General features: G+C 35.6%; 1 protein-coding gene across 1 annotated transcript in view; it reads left to right on the plus strand.

Annotated features, from left to right (window-relative positions):
* The window catches only part of ZNF804B (zinc finger protein 804B), a 507,161-nt gene that overhangs the window by 41,393 nt on the left and 452,498 nt on the right, over positions 1 to 13,270 (plus strand). The gene's annotated exons all lie outside the window — the stretch shown is intronic.

Consider the following 13,270-nt stretch of genomic DNA (forward strand, 5'->3'; position numbering starts at 1 on the left):
ATTTATTCTTCTAGATGATTCCAGTTTTTAGCTTATTACAATATTTACATCATCAGGCTACCTCTTCGGTGATGAACTCTTATTTTTGTTTCTTCAGGCAAAAAAAAAAAAAAAAATTTACTCAGTTGATCAAATGCTTTCCAGTGTTATCAATAAACAATGTCTTTGAAATTAAAGAGAATGTTGAAACAAGAATCAAATTATAGAGTTTTGTTTTAAAGTTTACAATGAAATAACTAACACATCCTAGGGAAAAAAACTCTCCAATAAACTGGGGGGTAGGGAGAAGATAGAACTTACTCTAGAAGAAGTTCGCTATGTTGTTGTTTACATTATTATTTTCTTTTTTGATTTATAGGATATTTTTTTCTCACTGCCCATCCTTGAATCATACACACACCAACACACACACAAAGAGGAATGTATCTGCTGATACTCACTGACAGTAGCATTGATATTACATTAAAATGTCTTTTCATTTATGTAATGATGAATGCAGATTGTCCTTTTTTGGTCAAATTTTTTTTAAAAAGGTATTTTTATGATAATTCCCCAATTTCTTTTATAAATTTAACTGGTCAATAAATTTTTTAAAAATCTGGGGATCTCTTAACTACTAATTGACTTATTTTACCTTTACTCAGTACTCTAAAAGTTAATAGTATTGCTTGGATAATTACAGTAAACTTTTGAAGTAACTAGTTTTGGTTCTTTTTTATTTAACTCCTATCAGTAAACCTCAGAAATGGCTCTTTTTTCTTTCTTTCCTTTTTTTTTTTTTTTTGGTTGTTGCTGTAGGGGTCAGATGAAAAATTCTGTTACTTTTACCTTAGTCTTCTCCTTCTTCTTCCCTGCAGGTCAACTTAACGTTTCTTTCTTTCTTCAAGTGCTTCTTCCTCTGTCCTCGAGGTCCTGCTTGTCCTCCATCACTCTTCCAACTGCCAGTGTCTTGGGTGCTCTCAGCTGTCCCGTATTCTATTCTGGTTTCCATAGTGCCCGGGGGGAATCAGAATGTCCGTGCTGTTAAAGGGCCAGAGCGCAGTGGCAACTCTGATAACTGGTGGACCTGGATATCTTCCTAGACATATTCTTTTCTTTTTTCTTTTGGTCCACAATTTATAGAAGAGGAAACCAAAGCATGGATTAGTACCTTGCACACAATTCAAATATGCTCTCGACAACCTCCTTAACTGTCTACTGAGGGTAAAGAGGTATTTTATGCACTAATTAAAGACTATAAGAACACATACCAGATTCTGTGTAATGGTGACTGTTATAAGAACATTCTTCTATAGGGTTTGGTTTTCTTAATTTAATGTAAATTTAAGTTACTTTTTATTTTATTTTAATTTTTATTTTTTAATTAATTTTTCTTTTTGGCCGCACCACCCGGAATGTGGGATCATAGTTCCCTGACCAGGGCTGAACCTGCACCCCTTGCATTGGAAGCGCTAAGTATTAACCACTGGACCACCAGGGAAGTCCCTTAAGTTACTTTTTAGAATAAAAATTAACAATATATCTTAAAATTGCATTCACATGAGCTCTAAACCACAATTTAAAAACAAAGTTAGAAAACACACTTATTCAATTAAAAAAATTAAACCTTAGAGTATGTTTCCTCCTCCCCCCAAAGGTTTGTGTTATCCAAACTAATGATCTGGTTTTAATAAGATGCAGTGATAAATTGTCCCAGAAAGTGGAGGCTAAGAGGTGATTTAATATTCCTTAATTGTGTGGTACATAAAAATTCGCTATAATTCCTCACTGTGGTTCACTTTGTCACCCCCTGAAACAATACAGTCTTTCCCAAGGTGCACAGAAACTTGTCATTGCCCAGTCTAGAGATCGTTCTCACCCTCATTCCTACTGCTTTGCAGAATGTAATTATGTTGACAGCTTCCTTTATAGCCATCTCCACTCCCTTGGTTTCTATGAGTCTGTACTTTTCTGAATTTCTCCCCAAATCTTGATTTGTGGTCAAGCCCAATTCCTTCTCACACCCACGTCTGGGCAAAGCTGAGGCTCTGTAATCATCACACAGCTCCTCTGAGTCACTTTATCTCCTTGGCCAATTTGCTTAGCACCATCTATGTTTCTGGTTTGTGAGGTCAGTTGGGTGGTCCTTGATACCATGCTTTTCTACAGATAGAATGATTGACATTGCTGATTGACCATGGAGTCTTTCCTGCTGAGTCCAGCTGTAGACTTGGACTGCTTCTCCATCTAAGGCTCAAGACAGATAAAACTGATTTGCTGGGGTTGACAAAGAAGAAAAAAAACTGAGTTCCCATTCCAGTATTTTTTTTCTGTACAGAAGACTCCCAACTTGTAATCTTATTTACAGCTCTTCTCCTTGGATGTACCTCTACCCTTTCAAATTAAAAAATGCCAACATTTTAACTATTGTTTTCTTTATATTTTCCTTTACAAATATCCCAATCTGTGACTCATTTCACATTTTTCTCTCATCTCCTAGGCCAACCTCCTTGGTCTTGTCTTTTCATGTTTCCTAAAAGTTACCTCCCAACTTTATTCTGTTGCTAAGTGCTTTTACTCACTTTGAAATGTGTCTTGATTACCACTGCCTCCTTCATAATCCTAGCTCTTTATTTGGATTATAGTAGGAGTCTTCTACCCTCAATGTTTTCTAGTCTTTTCCACCTCACCTATTCAGCCAAGAGCATGAAACTGTAAGACCTTATGATACGTCTGCTTCATAAACTTCAGAAGATACTAGTTTTATGAAGTCTTTCTTGTTTATTTCCATAGAATTCTGGGAGAGGGAGCTTCTGCCTTTACCAGGTCCAGAGTGATTTCTGGCACTTACTTCCAATCCACAATTATGGATTATAACAGAGAAAATGGGGACATGCAACTGCAGGGTTTATTACTTAACACTGGCATTGATCAATGCCAGTGGGAGAATTTATAGGGCATTGCTACCCAGAAGCTCCTTTTGAACACACAAACTTAAAATTAACCTTTTATACATAGTTAAGATTCTTCCTCTTCATGATACCATTCTTAACTAAAGCACAACTTTTCTACTTTTTTTGCCCCTATGAAAAGGAGCTCAATTTTGATTTTTCTCCCCATGTGTGCTTTGTGTTTTCCTTTTCTTTCATATATCTTGATTCTTCCAATATAAACCTGATAGAAAAGTGATAATCTTTCATCATTATAATTTCCCATGTAAACCACATTAAATATCACTAAACCGTCCCTTCTTCAATAGAGTGATAATCTCTTTTTTGGTGTTGACTTAAAACATGTAAGAAGCTGATGTTGACAATTTTGTATGGTTTGACCTAAAACATTTAGAAACAACGGTTTTTACCACCATAGATAATAGTTTGGTCTACATTTTTCCAGTGTATATTTCCATTTCTTGATGCATTTTTAATTACTGGGTGTCTTCTTCCAAATTTTAGCTTCATTGTCACATGGCGATCTGAAACATTTAAAGGCAACTAACCTTGTTCCCTTGCCTTTCATCAGTCATATTTTTAAGTGTCAAGAGAAAAATTTTGAGCAGATAGGAATAGAAAAAACACAGTTTGGTCTGTTTTTGATTGATTGGTATATGTAATTATAATTGTAGACTCTCCTTTTAATGGACGCTTAGCACTTGAGTTTCCAGATGCCACAGTCCTTGTGTTTCATCTATTAAGGGTCAGCTACTTGCCCTCATGTGGTGACTCAAGCGGAAGAACTCTTCTATCTATCCAATGGGATGAAAAGACTTCAGTGTTTGTCCTCCCAGAGAGATCTGTTTAGAGTAGATATCCAAGTTCAAACAACTAACAAGTGGCAGAACCTGAACTGACATTCATTATACTGAGGAGTCCTCTTCCAATTAGTCTATCTATCCATCGTTGTTATCCAACTTATCTCACATAAACACACAACATATATTTGTATTTCAGTTCAAGCAGTGCACCTTAATATTCACTATATACTTTACGCTCTGGTTTTATTTTCTGGAGCCAAATGTTTCTGAAAAAACAATCTCCCAGTGTCCTTTTGTCTTTATAAGGCAGAAGGAACAGATTAAAAAGGTTAAATACCATTAATTGATTATTTACCATGCATCTTCTACTAGATGTTTTTACACTTATTAATCTGTACAAGAAGCCTATAAGGTAGATAGAAATTTTGCCAACAATTTATAATAGAGGAAACTAAAGTTATTGGGGTACATAGGTACCTTGCACACAATTCAAAAATGCTCTCAACAAACTCCCTACTCTGTCTACCTAGGGTAAGGAGAAGATGAATTGTTCCCTCTGTCTATTCATGATCACAGGGTCATTCTTTGCTCCTGTACGACATGACAATTCTTCTGGAAATGGATGATAGCATATGGTTTGGAGAAAGTAAATTGAAAGGAAAATTCCTACATTATACCTGTGAGCCAATAAAATTGATGTACTGTCTTTAACTTCCCATTCATTTCAGATTTATCTACACCTTTGATATGCCAGGTGATATCATAGGCACTTTAAGAAACACAAACATGAAAAACACCTGGTCCCTAATTTTAGGAGTTTAGAGTCCAGTAGGAGTGTGAGATATCCATGAAAAAACAATAAATACCACGCAAATGTTGTTCAGTGCTTTAGAAACACTGAGGTAGAAAGGGTGGCTGGGATTTCTTAGAAACTTTAATGAGAGAGTTCATATTTGGGCATGGCCTTCAGGGAAACATTTGGGGAGTGGCTTTGTGAATGTTTCTTGAATTCATTACTTTAGAATGTCAGGATGTGCATTAACTGAACTTGATTTCTACCCGGAATATCAGATCCCACTCTAACCTTTCACTTGTCCTCGTGTACTAGAAAAACAGAAAACTCTAAATCCCGTCCGCTATCTTTCTTTGTGTTTTGACATATCTAAATAACTAGTGTAAGAGAATTAATGGTCTAAATAAATGGCTAATAACTTGGGTAGAACCTTTCACTAAGCATATACATAAACTATTTTTTCTATTATTATTTTTTAATTGAAGTATAGTTGATTTATAATAGTTCAGTTACACATAAACTATTAAGTAGACAACATATACTTGATTTAGCAGGGCAAACCAGAGTGAGCTTCATTACCAGATCACTAGATATTTTAAGACTTATAAAAAAAGAAAACTAGATTACCTTCTCCAGCATTGCCTCTCTTTGCCAAAGCATTATGGAACAGTGTTTGGTAATTATTTATCGAGGAGAATACAGGCTAGAAATGCTTTGTTATTTAGCATAAACATTTAACATATGTCTACTCTTCGTAGAAAAATATGCCAGACACTGTGGAGACATTCTTGTGAATCAGATATTGTATCTGCACATGAAAAATTCAGTTCTCTTACTGGAGCTTAAAGTCTCCACAACTATGTTTAATACAGGGCTGGAGAGAAGAAATATTATAATAAAGACATAAACAATGAACACTGAAAACATAAATGCCAGAACAATTAAATGTGGCTGGAAGAATAAGCAAAGCCGGGCATAAAAAAAGATGTGCGTTGTATGTCTGAGTGTGTGTAGGGAGTGGCAGTGGGGCAGAGAGGGGGATCAGGGAAGGTACAAACAAACTAAGCTTGAAGCATAAAGGGCAGAGGACATATATTCACTTCATTAAGAAAATGACAATAGTCTGGTTTGGCTAGAGTGTAGTTCTCATACCACAGGATCTACAGGTTTGTTAAATTGCCAATTCCTGGTCTTTAGCCCTAAAAGGTGTGAGTTAGTACGGTTAAAGTGAGGTCCAAGAACGTGCCTTTTTGACATGTTCTCCCAGTGGCTTTCTCTATTTCGCTTTAAGGCAGAATGGGCTGGCTTGTGGTGATTTAAACCTTGCCTATTAGAATCATCTGGTGGAGAACTTTTTAAAAAGCCAGCTCCTGGTTCTTATTTAATTAGTGTGGAATGGAACTCTATATATTTGCGAAAGCCTCTCCAGGTGATTCTAAGTGTAGCCTGGAGGAGAACTGCTGGCTTAGACTCGAGGGTGAGCAAAGGAGAGAAGTGGAAGAGAAGAAAAAAGGAAGCTGCAGCCAGTGTTTGGAGGACCCGGACGCCATGCTCAGAGGTTAGAATTTTATTCTGTGTGTTGGAGGGAATCACGGATTTTTTGAGCCCCTATAATCGTAACTATGTTTTAGAAAGTTGCCTGTGAAGAACAGAGGAATTAGAGGTGAGTGATGGCTGGGGGTAGCCAGAGCACTTTTAAGAATTCTGTAGTTGGTGAATGAGTGCCCTTACTCTCTGCCAGTCAAAAAGTAAGTTAGTTCAACTTTTCTGGAAAGTAATTTGACGATACAGATCACAAGCTTAAAAATCTCATACTCTGAGTGTGTTTCGTGTTTGGTAATTTCAATCATTGTTGCTTTTGTTGTGGTCATCCATTTACAATGCTTGGTGTCAGTTTATTTATCTCTCGTAAAAATAAAATACAGTGTGTGTGAAAAAAAAAACTCATACTCTAAGTAATGTGTCTTCCAGGTACATATCATAAAGAAATAAAATTATTGACAAAGTTTTTAATGTAAAGATGGTTATTATAGGAATTAAAAGAGAACTTTGAAAAATTGAATAGATGTATTAATTATGGATTACTATGGTGCCTTGAAACCATTTCTGAAGAATATTTTAAATGCAGGGAAAAATGGTTATTCTCTAAAGTAAATAATATAATACACAAAATTATATGTAGCATGTGATTCTAATTTTATTTAAAAAAAATATAGAAACCAGAGTAGAGAGAAATCTAGCCAAATGTTAAAACTGGTGGAATTTGGTGATGATATTTGTTTTGTATATTCCAAATATTCTAAGCCTGTCTACATTATTGTTCTGTTCCAAAGAAGAAATTAACAGTAAAAAACCCCAATAAGGCTGTGGTGATGGTTTGATAAAAGGTAATGTGCATGTTGTTCTGTTTGTGAGTCTGGGACTGGCTAGCTTAACAGCCTCCTGATGGGTAGAACTTGTAAAATGGCAGATCCTGAATCAGGTTCAACAAGGGGTGTCTGGGCTTAATGACTGAGAGTCAAGATAAGAAGGCACAGAGATGAAAGATGGAGCGGTTATCAAGACACAGTGCAGGAGCCTCAGTCCAGAAAAACCTTACATGATGTGAGATCTTTATATAACTAGCCTAAGGCATACTACCGAGAGAAGGGTTAGTCTTTAAAGATTTTAGCCCAATTGGACAGTTAGAATCTGAACTAAAGCAGTTGCTGAGATTGAGGAAGATATGCAAGTCATCACCAAGCTATTCATGACTTAATCAACTGTATGTGGGAGGTGAGAGATGCAAGGATTTAAAGATGACTCTGTGGGCTTGAATGTCAGTAACTGAGAGGTTTACGTTTTTGCGTTCTTTTTTTTTTAAAATACAGATGGAGGATAGAGGAGAAAACCCAGATTTTGGAGGAAAAATAGTTTGTATGTATTATGTTGAAGTAGAGTTGCCATAGAAACATGCAGGTATAAATGCAATTAGAGTCTGGAGAACTGGAGAAATCTGGATTGTGATGCAAATTTGATAGTCATCTGCGTTGAGGGAAGAGTTGAAACCATGGGAACCAATGTGATTGTAAGACAATGAAAGGAAAGGAGACAGTGGAGGTGGAGAAGAGTACCGTGCAAACCTAATTTTAAGAAGGGGGCAAATGGGACCCAATGAAAGAGTGGCAAAACATCAGAGGTGGAGAACAAAGAAAACACAGGGCCTTGAAGGTCAATATTGGAGAGAGGTTTAAAAGTGGATGGTAGTGATAAAATTCTAAAGAGAGGTCAAAAAGCTTGAGGACTGAGGTGACCTTCTAATGTTGGCAATTATAAGTTTCCTGGAGGCTTAAAAAAATAGATTCAAAAAAAAAAAAATAGATTCAGTAAAATGGCTGAGAGAAACCAGTTTGCAGTTGATCAGTAAGTCTATGTAGAATAAGTGGTCAAATAGTAGACCACTCTTCAAAACATTTGGTGATAAAGAATGAAAGTACTTTGATAGTAAATTACAGAGGAGGAAGATTATAGGGTAATTATGCTTCAGTGATCCTAGGTTTTTCTCTGTTAAAAACTAGCATGCTGTGTTTTTCTAAATTGCTGTTGTGTCCAGGCATGAAGGTGGAGTCTGAGAATGGAATGCATTTATACACTTTGAAAATATCTTAAGATCATCGCTTCTATACAGATGTTGGAGACTGCTAATAACACTAAACTCTGAGTTATGTTTACTTTTCCTCCTTTATCAGATTTATTTTCTGGTTCTTTGGCAGATGGATGGGCTCTAAAGATGTATGGCTTACTAACACACTTGTTGTGTGCTTTATGTCATGTGACATCAACACAACAAATCTTAGTTTTTCAAAAATCTCTCAGTAATGGAAAAGTTGCTTTCTATACACAAAGATAATTATGATTGGAGTAATCTTTATATTTTCAGTACAAGTATCTACTCTGGTCCATATAATATACTAGAACATATCATCAGTAAACTAATATCTATTTTGGTGTTTGCTTTTGGTTTAACTTTGATCAGTGTGCTGTGGGGAGTGGAGAAAAGTGAACTAATAAAAGTTTGGAGTTGGGAGGGAACTTAGCACCACTGACAACAAATTGCTCTTACTGTTAAGGAAGACATGGCACAAAGAGGCTAATTAATAATATGGCGCTCCAGTTGCTTATCTTATAGCAAGTTTGACAAAAACACATATACGTGAAATACCAAAAGAGGGAGGTGATATTTCTTACTAGAGTACTTTTCAGGAAATATGATAGATGTTTCAATGAGTAAAGTGGTGCTAGAGCTATTCAAAAAATAGTTATAGGAATCTGAATTTTGCGATGTTCAATAGAGAACCTTTAAATGTTTTGACCCAGGGAAGTAATATGATGGGTGCCACATTTAATGGTATTAATAATTGTATTTGAGATGTTTGAAAAGGCATGATTTTAGAGTCAGAAATACCTGCTAAAATATCGTTGTATTCCATATATATAATGAGGATTTAGGCTAGAATGAAACTTTTAAAAGCATTTCTTTTTAAAGGAAGAGTATTATTAATCCAAGTCTAAGTAACCATGTAATTTTTATTTTATGTAACCAGAGAAGCAATGTAGTAGAAACAACATAGTGAAATATTTTTAAAAATTATCTGTGTCCTAGACATCTGAATAGATTTTCATTAATTTAGCCAGCAAGCCTTTAATCATCCTGCAACCTTTCCAACCTATGCTGAATTCAAAGCTCTTTTGCTCACTCTAATTCAGGAAAATTCCATATTTCTTCAGAAACTACACCCACTAACATTGGCAATTTGGGACATTTCAGAGCCTCATGGGATACTAAATATCATTGGTTTAATATATGTAATTATAAGGAGCAATCACTTTATTTTTGAAGTGAGTTACAGATAATGAAAGTATACTAGGGTGACTACTTTACTTGGGAGGACAAATTCCCAGGATCTTAAGTAACATGATAGTGGGGGCAGTGTAGGCATCTGGTCCTCCATCATCATTTCTCAGTGCTAGCATCTGCTGGAGATGCATGAATGCCTCTCTGGTCCATGCCTCATCTGTTACTCTAGTTCCTTGTTTCTATGACAGGGACCTCTCAGCATATATTGCCACTGTTGACCACAAAGAAAAACCATTTCAGTACGGATACTTATCCCAGGAGGGATCCTAGGCAAAACTACACTGGACTCGGTGTGTCTTTGTGTGCTGAAATATTGATAATTATTTTGTGCCTCTTTTAGCCTCGAGAAGTTCTAAGCATTACATTTTGTAAGATATTGGCTGATATAACTAGAAGGTCTAAACTCCTAACCCAGTGATCTAGTTAGTAGAAATAATTATGATTTCCATGTGAATATTTTGTATTCTTGTAAAACTTTAAAATTTTCAATTGGCTAAGCCACTTTTGTTCAGTTGTGATATACTCAGAAAAATCCAACCATCGATACAAGATGCCTAAAAGCAGAACTATAAAGGCAAAATTCTCAGAATCATATAGTAAGTTTAAGGGTCAAATATTAAGGTCATTTGGATCTCCCACTCCTTAGGATTTTCAACTCTTTTGGCCAAACAGCTTGAGTATTTGTTGCACTTGCTGTTGCACTAGTCTGGCCTAGTTATTGCCTGACAGGTTAAATCTCTATCTATTCCACAAAATATTGTACCTAATTACTATGGAGCAGTATTCAATGTCAATCTCATGTGTGTGTGTAAATTTTCATTAAGACAGCACTACAGTAAAAAGAAAGCATACTTTTAAACTTCAACTCTTTTCTAAAGGCCTACTATGGATTCAGGCTCACAGGATTGTGGGAAGTGATATTTAATGAGTTTCCAGATGTGGGGGTGAATGGTGTGACTTGTTTGCAGTATCTCATCCTTAGTTGTAGAATTTGCCTCCAATGATATATTTAGGAACCAGGCTAGTCTTATATTTTTTATAAAGTCATTCTCTAAGACCTATGCCTCATAAAAGGAGGAAAATTGTTCTATTGTATTGAAAAACAATACTGGCCTAGTACATGTCCTTTTTGCCTTTAAGAAACTGTGAATTAAAAAATAGTCAATAGCTTTTTTGACTGAAGACAACTTTACGCTTACAACTTATACTTTTAAAAAGTGGATCTTTAGAAAAAATAAAATCTTTTCAGGGAAAACTAAAGCATACTCATGCTCTGCAAAATTTTAAAAATATGTTATCAGGTTGTGATTGCTATTTTCTATTTGTCTTATTAATTTGCTTTAAGTGGCATAATTTTACTATCATCCTTTATAGTTAAGCCATTTTTATACGGTGAAATAAAAAGGTGGGCAACGAAAGGAGCAAAAGTAAGATTATGTTACGAAAAGTTAAATTAAAGAAGAAGAGATTTGTATTGGTAGGGTGATGGTAAAGTGAAATAAAATTCAACCACAGCATACAGGGAGCTAGATTAAATCTCGAATGCTTTGTGTTACATGAGTAGAAAAGAGCCATCCCTCTGAATACTTGATAACGTCTGAATGGAGAGAGTGTTGCCACAGCAGTATCTGGGAAATACAATACAATCAGGGTATCTGAAGCCAGAATCTATCTTAAATTACTCATTTTTCTGAGTAGGCCTATGATAATCCTGGTGGTGGATGCCAATGTCTTTTTATTCACGGCACAGATACAACTGGAGCTCTCCTAGATTGGTGAGAACCATACAATACGAAGGATTTCAGCTGTAACTCTTCTGTACGTTTATGGACTGCTTTTTTGATTTTTTGGCATTCTTTTGGCATTGAGACTCAGTCAATAATTGTTTCTAAAATGAGCACATTTAGAGCACAGTTGAGCACAATTAAGTCTATTTTACCTTTCTGCCTTCGGGAGAGTATAAACAGGGTGTTCTATATAGGAGGCGGCAGCATTGTTTCTCCTTCGCTATTAAATTCTGTAGTCAAGTTGGCGTTTCTATAACTGGAGTGAAAAAGACTCCACGAAGGTGCTGAGCTCTCTGGGTGTTGGGACTCTGCTGTCAGTGGGAGCTATAGGGCGAGGGGCACCATGTTGGCTATGATACAGCTAACTTCCTATGCCCATGTGACACCACATTACAGGCCAAGCAATTGAGCTTGCACTTTAATTCACTCTCTCTTCCAGAAAGTAGACCGGAGGAGTGGTCTGATTCTTTTAAAATAAATAAATAATAAAATTTTAAGAAGTAGAACTTATTTCCTAAGCTTTATCAGTTAAGTGTTGTATTATCAACTTGCCTGGGGTAGAAGGTGGGGTAGCAAAAAGACAGTGAAGCTTCTTTGCCCCCAAACTGAACGGTTTACCAGTGATTTAACAATCTTCTCACGCCTGCTTTCTCTCCAAAATACATGTGCAGATATACATGTTCATCAGGAGAAAGACTTTAGACATTGTGACTGCTAGCTGTAAGAGAGATCTAAAATTCAGTCAAATGTTGTGGAATATACGTATATGTAGGAATTGTGGTCCTAATGGAAAGAAAGAATCTAAAAATAATTCAGAACTGAATGAAGCAGTGTCTCAACATTGTTGGATTTAATTAAATTGCATAGTTCAGATGAAAGTTAATCTAACTTAAAAATTTGGGAAGGGTATGAGTAAATCTGGAATATGGGCTATGTCACTTTCAATGTTTTGAACTGAACCCTCGCTAAGTTACAAAGTCTCTGTTATAGACTATGAATAGGTCTCAAGGTGACCCTTAATGGCACTGACCAAAATCCAGTCAGCAGCTTGGTTAAAATCTCCAACCAACATACAGCTTCAATTGGCTGAGAAGGTAACCTCAAAACTATTTGTAGTGATATCCATTCCTTCATGGATAAAGAGCTTTTAACCTTGGAAGATTTATAATTTACAGTAGAAATATTTAGCATAGTTAAATGTTTCGCAGCAATATTTTTGTGTTAAGAAGAGATCTGTGCGTACTTGATATTTAAGGATTTCTAGTATGTAAGAGAATTTACCCCACCAAGTAACAGCCTAGCCTTTTGATTCTATCTTAAAATGTGTAATAGAATAAATTATTTAGATGTTTTGATTGACTCACTTTAAGTTGAAATCTTAACAAGTTACATATAGTATTGGATCATTTAAGATTTTATATATGTATCTATAATCTATCCATCTATTTATCTACCTATCTATTCAGTTTGTCAGACAGACAATTTTTAAAGGGATAGCTTTTAAAACAAGAATTATTTTTAAAACTTGGACCAGTTAGCAATCAAAATCTTCTTATAAGTTACTATTAAAATATTTTAGACTAATAATTTGTAAATTGATCTAAAACTTAAGGGTGAGTTAGGCTTTTAAATTTGCACCTTGAATAAATTTAATATTAAGCTTTCAAACCAAAGGAAACCTAGGAATGGTCTTTTCTATGCATAAAATCTTCTCTCAAGGACACAGAAACACTCTTTATTGACAACATTGATTTGTCTTCTCCCTTATCAGAATGTGAAGAGATAGCAGTCAGTACTTTCAGTTAGTTCAGAGTGAATGCCTCCTGCCCAGGTGTCCTCAGCCTCTCAGCTGTGTTGCTTCTTCTAACAGTGGAAGGTTGCCATCATTAATAATATGATTAGTGCCTCCTCTCAGAGACCAAGGTAAAGCAGTATAAACAAAACTGAGAAGTGGCTCATATGCGTTCTGGCCAGGTTTCCACTCCTTTATTATTTTATATGACCAGGTCATATACATTTCTTATAGAAAATTTGGAAAACAAAGAAAAGGAACAAGAAGA

Source organism: Balaenoptera ricei, chromosome 9 (assembly GCF_028023285.1).
Source record: "Balaenoptera ricei isolate mBalRic1 chromosome 9, mBalRic1.hap2, whole genome shotgun sequence".
In the NCBI taxonomy this organism is placed as follows: domain Eukaryota; kingdom Metazoa; phylum Chordata; class Mammalia; order Artiodactyla; family Balaenopteridae; genus Balaenoptera; species Balaenoptera ricei.